General features: G+C 46.2%; 1 long non-coding RNA gene across 4 annotated transcripts; it reads left to right on the top strand.

Moving 5' to 3' along the window:
* The first annotated feature begins 71 nt into the window (after nt 1–71).
* On the top strand, nt 72–4198 carry LOC102009976. 4 transcript variants are annotated; one of them, XR_001231802.1, is made up of 4 exons: nt 72–191; nt 583–622; nt 1331–1447; nt 3778–4198. It is a non-coding gene; the product is annotated as an uncharacterized LOC102009976 (long non-coding RNA). The 4 variants fall into 4 exon arrangements; XR_001231803.1 differs by lacking the exon at nt 583–622; XR_001231800.1 differs by lacking the exons at nt 583–622; nt 1331–1447 and adding an exon at nt 2817–3016 and having other exon boundaries at nt 72–214.
* Nucleotides 4199–15104: the final 10906 nt, after the last annotated feature.

Below are 15104 nucleotides of genomic sequence, written 5' to 3'. Positions count from 1 at the left end.
GGAGTGGGCACAGGGGATCCCTGGGCCTCAAGGGGCAGTTGCCTTGGAGACCTGGCTCTGCCAGACTGCATATGGGTGGGGCACCCAGCGGGGGTGGGCTTTGTCTCCATGGCATCACTATAACAAACCTACAGAAGCAGCCCCATTCGATGAAGTACAGGAGGGCAAGGAGGGTCCATCGCAGGGGCTAGGTGACCATCTGGGGTGCCTGGTGGTGAGCCCCAGTTCTGTCTGGGGGTTGGTGCACCTGTTGGGGTGACGACTAGTAGAACAGCCTTAGAGTAGTCAGGCTGCTCAGACGGTATGGCCTTGGCTCAGGCTGGGATCCAGGATTTCAGGGATGGCAGGGGAGTGACCCTGCCACACCACCCACGCCCTGCTGAGCAGGTCCCTGGGTGGTCCCGTCCCCTCCTGCACGTGCATGAGGGGTCTCACAGGTGATGGGAGTGATGCGAGGGGAGAATTCCAGGAAAGGAGCTGGAGCCTAGGGAGTTTGGCCAAGGCTGCCTCAGGCATGCAGGCAGCTGAGCCGAGGTTAGATGCCCATGTCAGCGCGCTAAGCCCACTGCCCACTTGGAACAGATCCTGCACTGGATGCCTGGCCACAGCTGCAAGGTTACGGGTGGGTGTTACTATCTACCATGAGTCAGGCAGTGTAGCAAGCCAACACACCGTGTGACATGGGGCAAATCCCTCACTGGGCCCAGGAAGGGACCTCTTCTTGGCCTGGGACTACAAGGTGAACCTAGTGCTGCCACCAGGTGGTGCCCTGGGCCCACACTGCAGCTTCAGCCTCTGCAGGACACTGTCGTGGCCCAGACCCCAGTAGGAGGCCAGCGGCTTCCCAAAACCCACTGTCAGAGACTGCCCTGGGCTCCTCCAAGGGTCCCTACAGCCACTGGGGTACAGTGCCCAGCTGCAGGCTTCTCTGTAGCCCCTCCAGGCCAGGCCCTGGAGCCCCCCTTGGGCTGGCCAGGTGGAGGACTGTCAGGGATGAGGAATCCTGGGCGCTGGACAGCTCCCAGAGGCCATGCAGCATCTCCCCGGGCCTGGGCTCCATCCTTTGCCTCCACCCTACTGGCCTATGTTGGTAGGTGGGGTGGGTGATGGACCTCACTGCATGCCTGGTGGCACATACATCTGTGGGCCTGGGAAGAGGGCCTCTAAGTGCCCGCAGCAGGGGCGGGGGCCCTGGCCAGGTACTTCCTGGTCTGGTTCCCCGCTACCCCCCCCCCCCGACCGCCTTGCAGTTGTTGCCAACAGGTCCCTGCTGGAGAGGTTGGGAGCATGAGGGCCACAGCACAGGGTGATACTCTATGCCTCCCTCCAGGGGGCAGCCTGGGAGACCCCACAGAGGAGGCTGGGGCCTTCCTTCATCCAGGCTTCATCACTCACGTCCAGGAGCCCCCACTCTGGTCCTCAGGAGCCTCTCCGCCACCCTCAGCAGGTACCTGAGGTCCAGGCCAGGAGATGGCCCCACGATGGGGGTCCCTTAAAGTCAGAGGACCTGAACCCAACACTATGGCTTCAGCAGAGCACATTCACAGTGCTCTGGCTCAGAGACCTGAGGCCCTCTGCCCCTCTCCAGGCCTGTCTGCCTGGCCCTGGTGTTCCCACACGCAACCCCAAGATGGTCCAGGGAAGTCATCTGTGGGTGGGACCCAGTGCTCCAGATTTCCTGGGCCCTTGTGGCAGGCTCTGTGAGTGCGGCTGGCCCTGGCTACCCTGCTGGCTGGGGTCCCAGGGTGCAAGGCTGGGTGTGGAGTTCCTGCTTGGCATTGAACTGCCCTGCAGAGCCGCCAGCCGCTCAGGCTTTGGCGCTGACCTCGGAGGTCTCACGCTGTTTGTTCCTGCAGCTGACCTCAGCTCTGGCAGCAGATGGGGAAACATCAGCAAGCTACCTTCACGTGTGTCCCTAGCTCCACCTAGTTACCCATGGTGTTTCTGAGCACCAGCTGTGGGGGGCTGCTGTGGAGACACTGTCCACCCTCACCAAGGCCACAGCCGTGGGCGGGGTCATAGTCATCACCCATCCTGCTGAGGCGGCTCCTGAGGTGGAGCAGGTGCCGCCTTCTATTGGCAGAATGATCCCCATTCTGTCAGTCTCACTGTGCCATAGGGCAGGTGTGGGCAGCCGGGCCCGGTGCAGAGGTTGGCCTGTGGGACATGAAGGTGCTTTCTGGGGTGGCCCCAGATGCCAGACTGCTCAGAAAGTGGGGCTAGAACCAGGTCAGAGTGGGCCCAGGTGTCACCTTGAGCATGGGGGTGCAGCGGGCCCTGGGCACCTACACTTCATAGGAGATAGAGTGGTAGGTGGGCCTCATGCAAGGGTCCCCCCATGCCCTCATCATGTGCCCTCCTCACCATGCCTGGTGGGCAGCTCAGCTTAGCCTCATGGGGTGCTGTCTCGGTGCCCAGCTGCTCTGGCCCCTGCTGGCCCCAGAGCCAGTCCCTGAATGTGGGGTTGGCAAAAAGGGTCCAACCGGGAAGTCGTGGGGCAATGCCCAGAATAAACACCAGGGGGCAGGGCAGGGTCAGGAACCGGGCCCAACCCCTCCAGAGGTTTAGAGCCTGGGTCTGTCCTGGTGGCGACTCCGGGACTTATGAATGCAGGGGGACAGTAAGCTGGGAAATACAATTATAAGCCTGCCATGCTGTGAGTGCTGGGAAAGAGAAGGTACAAATCAGATCAGCTTTAGTCACCAACCCTTCAGAGCACCAGTTGTCTGCTGGTCACTTGTGTCCCTGGGGGAGCTCCTATGAGGTCCTGTTTTACCCTGAGGCAGTGAGTCTCACACAGCTGAATTTAAGCACAGATGAATCAGCTCCAGGACCCTCGAGGTTGTTGAGAGAGACCCTCTGGCAGATAGAGGCCAGGAAGTCAGCTCCCCAGGCCTGCTGGAAGAGTAGCAACGCCAGTGCAAAGGCCCTGAGGTAGGGACAAGTGTGCTCTCTCTGACGATGACTGCAGTGAGGGGCTGCACCCATGGAGGACCACATGCAGAGCTTCCTTCAGGTGCATGTCCATCACCCACCACCTTCCAGCACTCTGCGCCCCCGCCTGCCCCAGCCTGTCCTGGGCCTGTGCCTGCCCAGACTCATCACCATGAGCAAGCAGGCAGCTTTGCAGATGGCCACACTGAGGCAGGGCCTAATGGACACTCGACAGCTGTGGTCTCTACAACCTATCCATGCTATGGAGCGGACGCACAGGTGTGGGAGGCAGAGCTGAGAGGGCGCAGTGCCCAGGGTTAGTAAGAAGAGGCTGCCATGTGAAGATCCAACCTGTGTGCCAGGCCTCCTGAGAAAAGCCCCTTAATGACAACCCTGGTGATGAGAAGGCTGGGAACAGGGGTTTCCTGACTCCCCAAGCAGTGTGGTCACATTTCCTGAGTGACTGATGCATAACCCGCTTTCACATGGCTGGCTGACCTCCTCCCATGCTCCCTAATGCAGGGCTGTGAAGGGATCAGGGCTGGTTCCGGGCCAGGTGCATCTCAGCCGATCTGGGCTGCAAGCCTCCCAGGGGGATGGCCACAGAGCAGAGCCAGCCCCCAGACCTTCAGGGAAGAGTGTTTGGTAATGAGAACAGCCTGTGCAAAGGCCCAAGGGCAGGATGAGCTTGCTGAGGAAGTGCTGGGAGGCAGTAGGTGTGGACAGAAGGGGTTGGGTGCTGGTGAGGCCAGAGTGAGCACCCTCATCCTCTTGGGCCCTGGGCAGGCCGTCACCCTGCCAGGCTGTGTGGCTTGGCAATGGCCTCTGCTTCTTCATTTGCAGAGTGAAGCTGATGGTCATGACCTCACCCCGAAGAGCTCCAGGGCCACCTCTTCTCTGAGCCCCAGCTTCTGCTCCCCAGCCTCCTCTACTGACCCGGCTCACTGTGTGCCCGCAGCAGGTTGCCTTACCTCTCTGGGTCTTTTCTTCCATTTGTCTTCCCAGTGGCTGGCAAGGACATCTCCCAGGGTGGAGGAAGGGTGTCCCTGCTCCCCTCCCTCCGTCCCTTTGGCCTTCCTCGCAGGACAGAGCCGGCTTCTGGTGGCTGGGTGCCCCAGGAATATCTGCAGGAGCCCACGCTGCAGGCCACGTGGATGCTGCGCCCCCGGCTTCCAGGCTGTGGACCCAGGCTGGGCTTGAATCCAAGAGGCCCGACCCCTCCTGGGTGTTTGGCTGAATCAATGTTTAATTAAATATTTATTCATTTCCAGTTTTCAGTTTCCTTTTTATAATTTAGGCATGAGTTCTTTTTATTTTCCAGCACCTTCCTGGTTTTTGTCCCCAGAGCCTGGAGGGTGGGGCCGGTGCAGAGAGGTGGCCTGGGGGGCCTGGCCTACTGGGGTGTCCTCAGCCTGACAAATGGCCTCAGTGAAGCCCTGGCTCCCCTCAGAGGCCGCCCACCTCCCAGCCTGAGCCAGGCTGGCCGCTCATCCAAACAACGCAGGGATGCCACCTCGGCAGAAAAATGATGCTGTTCCATTAACATCTGACACGGATTTGCAGGCCCCAAACAGACGGGCGTGCGTGTAAACACCCGGCCTGGGCTGGGCCCTTGCCCGGCCTCAAAGCAGGATCCCAGTCATTAATTGTCCGCTCACTGGCCTGGCTGCACCCTGGGCCCCAAGACCCAGCCAGTGTAATTGCAAAATCGGAATCTCTCCTTGCCCCCTGCAAAGTGTGTTTACACAACCTCGGCTGCACCCAGGAAGCTGGTAGGAAGAGGCGGAAGGGGAGGGTGTGCCCCATTCCGGGTACTGATGTCGGGGCAGAAACCTCCCACCTGCCCTCCCCAGCTGAGTGGCTTTGGAACTTAACCTCCTCCCTGCAAAATGGGGCAAGCAGCTTGGCCTCCCGTCACAGGGCTGAGACCCAGGTGCCTGGCACTGTACTAGGACTGTACCTGCTGGGCCCAAGCACCATCCACCAACATCCCCCCTGTAACAAACAGCTTCTTTGGGAAGATTTTCTAGGGCTACCTGCCTGGAATGCGCCCAGACTCACAGCACCCCAGGGAGCAAACTCTGTCCTGTGTGCGCTGAGGAGACACAGTGCAGCACACTTCACTCTGCCACTTCTGTCACTTTGGTTGATTCCTAAGTGCATAGGCCATTTTGAGGTCGGGACACGTGTGCCCAGAGGCTGACTCTTCCCATGTGTTGTTGTGTATGCCCCAGTGTCTGGAAATCCTATGGAGACCGGGTGTGGTGGCCCAGGCCTCTAATCCCAGCACTTGGGAGGCTGAGGCAGGAGGATCGTTTCGAGTTCGAGACCAGCCTAGGTTACAAAGTTAGCTTGAGGCTAGCCTGAACTGCATAGTGAGACCCTGTCTCAAAAAAACAAAAGAAAGGAAAAGAAAAAAAAGAAAAGAAAAGAAATCCTATGGAAACCGCAGATTGCAGATTCCTGTAGCAGGCCTGGGAAGGTGATTGTGTTTCCTTCTTTCTTGGGTTCTTTCCTTCTACAGTTCTGAGAACTGCATGCTTTGCCTCTGAGGGGTCTCTGGTCCCTCTGCTGGGGGGGGGTACTTTACAGGCTGTGACTTGGGGACAGTATTGTTTACTTGAGAGCCACTAGGATTACAGAGACAAACCACAGCAGTTCAGCACTTGCTCATGGGAGGGCCTGCGCAGTGCTTCCTGGAGTCATTATCCTGGCTGGAGAAAGCCGAGGACTTCACCTTTCATCTGGGGAAGACACCAGAGCACTTCCTTCCTTTCCACCAGTTCCCCCTGCCTCACAGCTCACACGGAGGCGCACAGGGAGCCTGGAGCTCAGCCCCAGGGCATCCAGTGTCAGGGCCCGCCAACTCCACACAGGACTCGTTTTCCTGCGGGTGCTGGGGGATTCCTGGGGCTCAGGTCAAATCCATGTCTGGCCTGTGCCCCTGGGAGACTGGGACTGAGGGCTTCTGTGAGGAGGCAGAATGGGGCTCGAGGTGAGGCAGGTGGGAAGTTTCTGGGGTGTTTTGTCCTTCTGTGTTGGTCTGGTATTACTCTGCCGCAAACTCAGTTCCGTTTGTGTTTCCACCAGACACCCGGTGTTTTCCTTGAATGGATGTGAAGCCCATCTTTTCTGCCTTCCTTCCTTCCTTCCTTCCTTCCTGCCTTCCTGCCTTCCTTCCTCTTTTGACAGGATTTCTTTCTTTCTTTCTTTCTTTCTTTCTTTCTTTCTTTCTTTTTCTTTTCTTTTCTTTTCTTTCTTTTCTTTCTTTCTTTCTTTCTTTCTTTCTTTCTTTCTTTCTTTCTTTCTTTCTTTCTTTCTCTCTAACTGTCTCTCTCCCTCCCTCCATTCCTTCCCTCCATTCCTTCCTTCCTTCCTTCCTTCCTCTCTCTTTTGACAGGATCTCTCTATATAGTTCAGGCTGGCTCGGAACTCGCAGGATCCGCCTCCCTTGGCCTCCTGAGTACTGGGATTGCAGGCATGTGCCACCACGCCTGGCTTTGTGCAGCATTTCCAAAGGCTGCTGATGGGCCTTTGGTTGCATCTGCACTGCCACCCTCTGATGGGTACCAGGCCTCCTCCCCAGGACCCAGATACTGGGCCTGTCCTGTCCTCTCCCAGGTCCATTCTCGCCCTCCCCAAATCCAGCTTTGAAAGCCCATCTCTTCCTGTCATCTTCCAGATGGTTACTATGGCTCCCCACTCACTGCCTGCCGGATCCTAACATCCTAGGCTTTCTTTTCTCTCCTGTTCCAACTCCCATGGTCCCAGCAGGGCAGGGCATCCTGGGGTGGTCAGATAGACCACCAGGCCCTGCGTGTGCTGCCCCTGGAGACAGTTCCCTTAGCCGACTCTGGTAAACAGTGGGGGTCCTGCCCTTTCAGCCCTTAACTCAGGAGACCCCAAGGAGAGAGAGGTTGGAGGTGCTGGATGAGGGGACTTTTACAAGAGGAGCTATTGAGTATATGGAAGTGGTGACGCAGCCTGGTGGATAAAGGGGTGTGAGAGGAACGAGGCTTGGGGCGGAAGGCTTTGCGTGTACACGGGCCAGGGGCGGGAGTGAGGGCCTGGTGTTGGGGGAGGCCGTGGTGAGGACAGTGGGGACATCCAGCGGCCCTGCTGGGGTTATCGCATGTCCTCCTGCCAGGTCCAGGGACTCACAGCTGAGGGAGCGCAGGCAGGTGCTGGTGAGGAGGCAGACCAGCCTGCCTCCACCGTGGTGCGCTGGGCTGCAGAGGGCCACCCAGGTTCCCCAGCCCAGTACAGGCAGTGGCCACTGGCCTCAGTCCCACACTCCCTGAGTCTGATGCTCCGGGCACACCCTGACTGGGGCTGGGCTCAGCAGGCGGGCATCTGTGTTCCTGGGTGGCCCCAGGGAAGGGTGTGGGGGGAAGTTCCCACATGGCCTGCAGTGCTCAGGCTCAGGTGTAAACAAAGCCCAAGGGAAGCCCTGGAACTGTCAGCTTTTTGTCCCCAGCCCCAAGCCTGGCTGTACTGAGTTCTAAATTTTAAATTTTATTTAATCTTTATTATTTAATTTTTAAATTCAGAAAGCCACAAAAAAAATTCAGTGAAATACTACCAAATAAAAGTGAACAGTATGTAAAAACTACAATACATCATGTTTTAGTAAATTTACTCTCAGGAAGGCAAAATTGGTCTCACATTCTCAAATCAATCAGTATTAAGAGAATAAAGACAAAAATCATATGATCAAAAAAGACTTGATAAAATAGAGCACTTCCTCGAGACAAAAGTTATCAGGGACCTAGTGATAGAAAAGTAATGCTTCAACCAAATAAAAGACATCTATGCATACTTTATGGTGAAAACTAAATGCTTTACCCCAAGAACAGAATATTATACTTAACTTATAGGGCAAAAAAACTAAATAAAAGGCATACAGATTGGATGACACTCATGGATGGCATTAGTATGTTCCCAGACATTCCTAAGGAATCTATAAAAGAGCTCCCGGAAGTGTTTTGAACAAAAATCTAGGGCATAAATCCATTTTGTGTGTAATGGAAAAAGGAAGAGACAAAGAAAACACAGGCAAAGGCCAGCTTATCAAGGTTATAGGATAAAGATTCACCCCCAAAATGTAATTGTATATCTATATGATCATAGTGAATGACTGGAAAATGAAATTATAAAGCAATGCTTTACAGAATAGTATAAAAATGGAATGCTTAAGATATGTTTAACAAAAATATTTGCAAGACTTATATACAAAAACTACCAAAACTGAAAATAAAGACAAAGATGAGGTAAAATATTTTATTAATTGGAAGAGTCATTAATTCTGTCAATTTCCCCCAATTAATCTATATATTTATTGTGATTCTATTCTAAACTGTATATCTGGTAGACACTGAAATGGAAATGAAAAGGACCTAGAACAATCCATAACAATTTTCTAAAAGAAAAATATCGAAGGACTACACTATTTAATTTCAAGATGATATAAATGTATAAAGCTTTGTTATTAGTTAAGCAAACAAAACAGTATAGTAGATATAGGAAGATGGAATTGAATGGGATAGTTAGACATTAATCTGCATGTATATGGTCAATTTATTCTTAGCAAAGTTACCAAGGCTGTGTGTATATGGTCAATTTCCTTTTCTTTTCTTTATTATTTGAAAGAGCAAAAGACAATAAAAACAATGATACAGAATTTCAAAACAAGATAATAGGAAATTAATAATGGTTAATATATTATGTATAGTTATCTTCAAAGTAGTTGCTCAGATTACAAAACATGGGTATGCAAAATTGATCAAACAATATTAGCACAAACTGTCCTTTTCAATGAACTAAATTAGTAGTATAATTATCTAAGCTATCTTGTATATATATATTTTTTTCTTTTTCTTTTCTCTCCCTTTTATTCTTTCTCTCATCCCAGTTGTTCTATCCTTTTGAGCAGTTACTTTCCTTTTTATAATATCTATTGTAATTTTGTCTTTTTTGTGTGTGCTGGAAATCAAACTCAGGACCTTGCACTTGCCAGGCAGGCACTGTGCCACTGAGCTATATCCTAGGCTCTATTGTAATTTTGGATCTTATTTATTCTTTCAGTTTCTTACAGTAGGGAGACAATACGGTGTTTACACATGTGAGTCTGATTTATATCACTCATGAGTATGGTCTCTAGTTGCATCCATTTACCTATAAAAGTCTCAAGTTTATCTTTCTTTATAGCTGAGCAATACTCCATTATATAAAAATACTACATCTTTTTTATCCATTCCTCAGTTGATGGGCATTTAGGTTGCTTCCAAGATTTAGTTATGACAAATTGTACTGCTATAAACATGGATGCACATATATTGCTGTGGTATGATGTTTTTAATTCTTCTGAAAAAATACCCAGGAGGGGAATAGCTGGCTCAAATGGGATCTCTAATCCCAGTTTTTTGAGGATTCTTCACACTGATTTCCATAGTGGTTGCACCAGTCTACACTCCCACCAGCAGAGGAGAAACATTCCTTTTCCCCATATCCCCACCAGCATTTGTTATTGGTTGATTTCTTGATGATAGCCATTCTTTCTTTTTCATTGAAATGGAATCTCAGTGTTGTTTTAATTTGCATTTCTTGAATGACCAATGATGTTGAATTTTTTTTCATAAATTTATTTGCCATTTGTATTTCTTTATCTGGGAAGGGTGTGTTCTTCTCAGATGCCCATTTTTGGATTGAGTTTTTGAATTTGGGAGGCCTGATTTTCTTCATTTCTTCATATGTTCTAGACAGAGGGTCATTGTTTGAAGGACATTTGGCTAAATTTTTTTCCCAACCTATAGATTTTCTTTTCACTCTGTTGGTGATTTCTTTTGATGTGCAAAAACTTTTTAATAAAATGACTTTCCAGTTGTTGATTGTTTGAGGTACTTCCAGTGCAGTTTGGTTTTTGTTTGTGAACTCTCTGACTACCCCTAAGTCTTGAAGATGTCTACCTACTTTCTCTTCCAGTAGATTTAGTGTTTTTGGTTTAGTATTTAGACTTTGATCCATTTTGACTTTAGTTTAGTGCATGGTGATAGACATAGGTCTAGCTTTAGTCTTCGGCATATGGAAAACCAGTTTTCCCACACCGTTTATTAAAGAGACTATCTTTCTTCCAGTGAACATGTTTGGCCCCTGTGTCAAAGATAGGTAGCTGAGTATTTGTAGTTGTGCCTGTATCTTTTAATCTGTTTCACTGATCCTCAGGTCTTTTTTTTTTTTTTGTCAGTGTCATGCTGATTTCTATCATAGTAGCTTTGTAGTATAATTTCAAGTCAGGGATTGGGATACCTCCTGCCTTGCCTTTGTTGCCCAGGATTGCCTTTGCTATTCTAGGTCTCTTCTGTTTCCAAATGAATTTTAGGAATGTTTTCTCAAGATCTGTGAGGTATGCTAATGGTATTTGGATCAGTATTGCATTAAATCTGTATTATAGTTTTGGGAGTATGGCCATTGTCACAGTGTTGGTTCTTCCTATCCATGAGCAAGGGATATCTTTCCATTTTCTGATATCTTCTTCAATTTTTTTTCAGCATACTGTAATTTTCAATGTATAGATCTTTTACTTCCTTTGTTAGATTGACTCCTAAGTATTTTAGTTTTTTTGGATGCTATTGTGAAAAATGTGGTTTCCCTAATTTCTCTGTCAGTGAGTTTGTTGTTTGTATACAGGAATACTATTGATCTTTGAGTGCTGACTTTGTATCCAGTTCTCTTACTAAATTTGGTTAGTAAATCTAGAAGTCTTTTTGTGGAGTTCCTTGGGTCTTCTATGTAGAGTATCATGTCATCTGTAAACAATGATAATTTCACTTCTTCCTTTTTTACCCTTTTTCCTTTTATTTCTCTCTCTTGTCTACTTGTTCTGGCTAGTGTTTCCAGAACTATATTGAATAGGAGTGGTGATAGTGGACATCCTTGTCTTGTTCCTGATTTTTGAGTGAAAACTTTCCATTTTTGTCCATTTAGTATGATGTTGGCTGTTGATTTGTCATAGATGGCTTTTATCAGATTGAGATAAAGACCATCTGTAGGTTTTTATCATAAGTGAGTGTTGGACTTTATCAAAAACCTTTTCTGCGTCTATTGAGATAATCATGTGACTTTTGTCTTTTACTCTACTGATATGGTATATTACATTTATTGATTTGTGTATGTTGAACCATCCCTGCATTCCTGGTATGAGTCTCACTTGGTCATGGTGTATAATCTTGGTGATTTGCTACATTCTGTTTGGATTTTATTAAGGAGTTTTGCATCTATATTCATTAGGGAGATTGGCCTGTAGTTCTCTTTTTTGGTTGGGTCTTTCTTTAGTTTTGGTATCAGGGTAATACTTGCCTCCAGGAAGTTAGGGAGAATTCCTTCCCTTTCAATTTCATTGAAACGTTTGAGAAGTACTGGCATTAAATCTTCTCTAAATTTCTTGTAGAATTCAGCCATGAATCCATCAGGGCCTGGGATTTTTTTTGTTGGTAAATTTTTAATTATGTTTTCAATTTCATTAACTGATATTGGTTTATTCAGAATTTTTATATCTTCTTGATTCAACTTTTGTAATTCCTACATTTGTAGGAATCTGTCCATTTCTTCCGTGTTTTCCATCCCATGCGAGTAAAGATTTTTGAAGTGGATATTGATGATCTTCTGAATTTCCACAGGATCTGTAGTGATTTCACTCTATTCATTCCTTATTGCATGGATTTGAGTTTTTTGTTTCCTTTTAAAGTAAGGTTGGCTAGGGGTTTATCAGTTTTATTTATTCTTTCAAAAAACCAACTCTTTGATTCATTAATTCTTTGTCTTGTTTCCTTAGTCTTAATTGCATTAATTTATGCTCTGGTCTTAATAATTTCCTCCCTTGCATGGGCTTTTGGCTTGACATGCTCTTCCTTTTAGAAGCTTGAGGTGTAGCATTAGGTTGTTATTTGTGCTTGTTCTGTTTTCCTGATTTGAGAATTCACTGGCATAAATTTCCCTCTGATGACTGGTTTCATTGTGTCCCACAGGTTCTGGTAAGTTGTATTTGCATTTTCATTTGATTGTAGATGCTGTTTAATCTTCAGTGACCCATTGGTTGTTCTGATAGGGAAAGAAATACTCCATTCCCATTTTAGAAGTGACTTAAACTTTAGATGAACTCAATTCTGCACTCTCTCCCTTATTGCTAACAGAAGGAGAACAGAGGTATAAAATGAGAAACAAATAGTTAAATCAAAGTTTAGGTAAGCTAAAATTTAACTACACTAACAAACCCCTGGGAAATGTAAACCTTGTGACCATGATGTGGCATTTTGTAAAATTCCTAAATGAAATAACGTGGTTACCATGGTTACTTGTAAGTGTATTAAAACCCAGTACAAAGTTCTCTGGTTGCCAACTTCTTGGTTTCTGACTCTTAGGGATGTTGGTCATGTGCTTCAGTAAAGCTTTGTTTGTTCCCAAATTTTTGGCTTCTGGTGAGTACCTATCTTGTTGAATCTCACCATAACAGTTCAGGAGAGTGTTATTTAATTTCCATGTTTTTATGGAGTTTTTGTGGTTTCTTTTGTCATTAATTTCTAATTTTCATTCTGTCACTATGGTCAGATAATATACATGGAAAGTTTTCACTTTCCCTGCATTTACTTCAGCATTTCTATAGGCCAGTATATGGTCTATTTTAGAGAATGTCCCATGTGCAGTTGAGAAGAATGTGTATTCTGATGTTTTGGGTGGAACACTGTAAATGTCTACTAAGTCCATTTGTTCACAGGTTTGGTTCTGTTCTGTTCTATCTTTGCTGATTTTTTTTGTCTAGTTGATCTATCTCTTTGTGACAGTGGGCTGTTAAGGTCCCTTGTTATAATTGTGTTATTGCTTATTTGATTTTATATCTATTAATATTTGTCTTATATAGTTGGGTGCTCTTATATTTGGTTCATATATATTTTATGATTGTTATCTCTTCTTCTTGAAGTTTTCCCCTAAAATGTATCTAGTGACCTTCTTTATCTCTTTTGATAATTCTTGATTTGTAGTTCACATTGTCTGCAAATAGAATAGCTACCCTTGTTTTATTTCTGGGTTCCTGTAGCATGGGGTATTGTTTTCCATCCTTTGACTTTCAGTCTATGCATTTCTTTTTGAGTTAAATGTGTTTCTTGTATGCAGCATGTTGTTGAATTTTGTGTCTTGATCCACTCCGTTAATCTGTTTCTTTCCTTCTTTCTTCTTTTTTCCTTTTTGAAACAGGGTCTTGCTATGCAGTTTAGGCTGGCTTTGAGCTCACTTTGCAACCCAAGTTGGTCTTGAACTCACAATGTTTCTCCTGCCTCAGCTTCCTGAGTGCTGGGATTACAGGTTTGCGTCACCATGCCTGGCTGTTAATACATGTGCAACACCTAGCAGTGAACATTTATTAACATTACAACACCCAACAGTCTCTCCTGACATGCCACCTGTCACTCAGAATTGTGCCAATCCATAAGCTGTTTTTTTTCTTTTCTTTTTGGTACCAGGAACTGAATTCATGACCTTGCACTTGCCAGGCAGGCACTGTGCTGCTGAACTATATCCCCAGCTCTTAGGTCTGTTTCTTTTGATTAGTGAATGGAGGCCTTTTACACTGATGGTTATAACTGATATGTATTGGCTCAGCTTTATCATGTTATTTTCTTGCTGTTGGTTCCCTACTTTTTCCCTCTATTTAATTGCTTGCTCTGCTTGGTGGTTTCTTTCTGTTGTTGTTCGCGGAATTGTGTTCGTTTTTTTTTTTTTTTAATTTTAAAGATAAAAGGAGGGAAACATTAACAGACATACAACATTTTACAACATATCACAAGCTTGTTTTTATCTCTTTCTAGAATATCTTTCAGTACCTTTTGTAGTGTTGGTTTGGTGGTCATGAATTTCTTCAGCTGTTCTTTGTCATGGAATTATCTTATTTCTCCATTGATTTTGAAAGATAGTTTTGTGGGGTACATCCATCTGGTTTGGAAGTTGTTTTCTTTCAGGATTTGAAATACTTCACTCTAAGCTCTTCTTGCTTGGTTTGTGTTGAGGAGTCTGTTGTGATTCTGATTGTCTTTCCTTTATAAGTGATGTGTTTATTTTCTCTAACAGCTTTTATTATTCTGTTGTTGTGCTGAATTTCTGGGATCTTGATTATTATATGTCTGGCTATAGATTTATTTTGTTTATGGCTAATTGGAGTTCTATATGCCTCACTTATTTATATACCAGATTCTTTTTCCATGCTTGGAAAATTTTCTGTATTATCTCTTCTGCAAATAGTTTTTTATGTCCTTTGTGTTGACTCCTGATTTATCATTGACACCAGTATTCTTATATTATTTTTCTTTGTGTCATCTTGCAGTTGTTGAATTGTTATTTTCAAGAGATCTTTCCTTTCATGATCACTAGCTGAGATCCTGTCTCCAGAGTCTGAAAGTCTGTCTTCAGTTTCATTCAAGCAGTTTTGCCACTTTCAATGGAATTTTTAATTTCCTAGATATGTGTTTCAATCCATTTCATGCATTCTATCTCTTTCCTATATTATTGATCATTCATGGTTTCCATCCTATTCCTATCATCATCTATTCTTTTTTATCTGTCTCTACTCTAGAGTTTCTGAGTGATTCCTTTATGAATGTTGATATTTCTTTTTTTACCTGAGAGATTATTTCTGATCTGATTTCCTCTACGGGCTTGTGGATTTTTTTTTCCAGTACCGGGAATCGAACTCACGACCTCGAGCTTCCCAGGCGGGCACTGTGCCACTGAGCTAAATCCCCAGCCCCAGGATTTGTTTTTTACTTCAGTTGCTATCATTTCAGAAATGTGAGGTGTGTATCTTCCATTTTACTATATTTTGTTGTCTGATGGATTTGTTCTGTGGGGGCTGGAGGTCTGAGGTTGCATTCTGCTTCTATGTCTTGTCATTTTCTATTTCAAATGTTTTTATTTTGTTTTCTGTGTTGGTTTTTTATAAGTTTTTGTATTAAGTAGCTATATCACTAGTATCAAAACCTCCATAGGTAAGATTTGTTTTTCAGGGATATCTTCTGTGTGTAGAAGGCTCTTGGTTTGTGTCTGTCCCAAGATCCTACCTTTCCAATTAATTAAGAGTGAGATGTTGGTATCTGTTTGACTCAGTCCCTAGTTCTCTGGTGCTG

The sequence above is a fragment of the Chinchilla lanigera genome, unplaced genomic scaffold (assembly GCF_000276665.1).
Source record: "Chinchilla lanigera isolate Chin_1 unplaced genomic scaffold, ChiLan1.0 scaffold00114, whole genome shotgun sequence".
Taxonomy (NCBI): Eukaryota; Metazoa; Chordata; class Mammalia; order Rodentia; family Chinchillidae; genus Chinchilla; species Chinchilla lanigera.
Note: the sequence above shows the minus strand (reverse complement) of the source record. Positions and strands in the feature narration are given on the sequence as shown.